The sequence below is a fragment of the Sorghum bicolor genome, chromosome 1 (genome assembly GCF_000003195.3).
Source record: "Sorghum bicolor cultivar BTx623 chromosome 1, Sorghum_bicolor_NCBIv3, whole genome shotgun sequence".
NCBI lineage: Eukaryota > Viridiplantae > Streptophyta > Magnoliopsida > Poales > Poaceae > Sorghum > Sorghum bicolor.
Window position 1 is genome coordinate 60,600,021 of NC_012870.2, and position 2,067 is coordinate 60,602,087.

Consider the following 2,067-nt stretch of genomic DNA (forward strand, 5'->3'; position numbering starts at 1 on the left):
ATTAGACAGGTAGGATCATTAACTTTCCTCCTCTTAGCTAAATTGTCCCTAGTTAGCAACTTGTTATTTGATAGAAGCCAGAGATGGAATTAAACCCTCGATGGTATATTCAGTTACCAAATGGAACTAACATAAACTGAGGTAACCCCTCTGAAATTAACTACAACATATAAGGTTTGAACAGTGTACTTCCCTCAAGATGTACAAGAACAGATAATTTGGTCCTCCTCCTGAGAGAGAGAGAGATAGACCATCAATCAAACTAAAGAGCTCCCACCAAAGGTTCATGATATGTTCAGATACATTCCTTCTAAAGGTAAGTTTTAGATTCACACCATCCCACACACCTCACAAATTGTTTTGCCCTGCTGTTCATTAATGATATATACATGACCTCAACTCTACATTTTAGGACTGTTTTTGTTAAAACATACACACGAAAAAAGCATAGGAATGCGGTCGAAGGAAGTATACATCAATCATTACCTAACACACTAACAAAGTAACAAGTAACCACACAAGTCGCACTCTTAGCTTGCTATGTGCCGCACGTGCAACAACATCACACCAAAAACGAAGAACAGGAGCGTGCAATCGATATCGCACCACGTAAACCTTAATTATCGAGCTTAGGAATTGTGTAGGTTTAGTTATTCGTCGCCAAAGCAGCTGCCGTCGTCGCGCCCCGCGTCATCATGGCATGCTTGATCGCCTTGCCGATGTCTGGCAGGGCCGCCTTGGCTGCTTCAAGCGAGGCGAAGCACTCGGCCCACGCCGCCAGGAGCGGGGTCCTGGCAGCGTCGAGGAACTTGACGCCGAGCAGTACCTCGGACGCGCGCACCCACACGAGGAGGCCGCCCAGCGCGACGTCCACGTACCCGACGCTGTCGCCGCCGAAGAAGGGCTTCCCCTTGGAGCACTGCTGCGCCGCCAGTGCGCCCTCCAAGGTCGCCACCGCCGCGAGCATCTGCTTCACCCCCTCGTCCATCTCCGCACGTGTCCTGGTGCTGCTGCCACCAAACATCTTGAACCAGGGCTCCACCAGCTGCACGCACGCACACACAAACAAAAACGTCATCCGTTCAGTCTCTGCAGCGTGAACCACGAACAAATATGCATTTGCCTCAAGAAAAAAAACAAATATGCTTCATCAAACCATCATTCTGGACCTATATATATTTTGAAATTCAAAGCAGATAATAAGATATTAAGGGTAAGGGAAAAAGAAAACCTTGTCTTCGATGTAGGCAGCCCAGAAGTGGGCAACGGTGCGTTCGTAGGGGTCAGCCGGGAGGAGGGACGGGCCGCTGCCGGCGAAGGCATCGTCGATGTATTGCACGATATGACCTGCGACTCGCAGATAGGCTTGCCTTTGTGGATCAGCACGGGAACAGCCTTGCACTGGGTTGGAGCTGAGGAGGAGCTGGCTCTTGTTCTTGAGATCCTCCTCGACGTAGTCGTAGCTCAGGCCCTTGAGGTGGAGAGCAAGTTTCACCCTGGACCGGAACGGGCTTAACCATGTGCTCAGAAGCTTCAGCCCATCGCCTCCACCTGACATTTTTCCTGAACCTGCAGTAAGGTAGCGGCCTGTTTAGGATTTCGTCATCCTCTTCGATCGGCCAGACGTGTTTATTGCCTAGCTAGCTTGCTGTGTGGTTCTTGGAGTAGCGGCACAGCTTGGGCGTTGGTTACTCCGCCATTCCATCGACGTTGATGAGCCAAAATGTTGTTTGACTGATTCACGTAGGAGTGGTTCAGTCCACAAAAAACTAGAGGACGTAAGAAAAAGCCTCGAGTGGTTCATGACCCAGGAGTTACACAGATCGAAGAAGATTCTGTTTTCCTTTCGTGTGGGCTGGCTCTTTGGACAGAAATAAGATATATACTAGTTGACAAATCCGTATTCACTACCGGAATATCTGGATATGGCTCAAGGAAAATCTGGATATGCCTTTATTAGTAATGCTCCTCATGAGATATATTAAAAAGAGAAACAGGTCCTAAAAATCTCATATAAAAATAAAAATCATCTAGCATTTAATTTAGTAAGCCTTAATAATCATCACC

The 2,067-nt window shown here is 47.8% G+C and overlaps 1 pseudogene; it reads right to left on the bottom strand.

The window, feature by feature from the left end:
* LOC8063157 lies at positions 349-1,766 on the bottom strand (annotated as a pseudogene).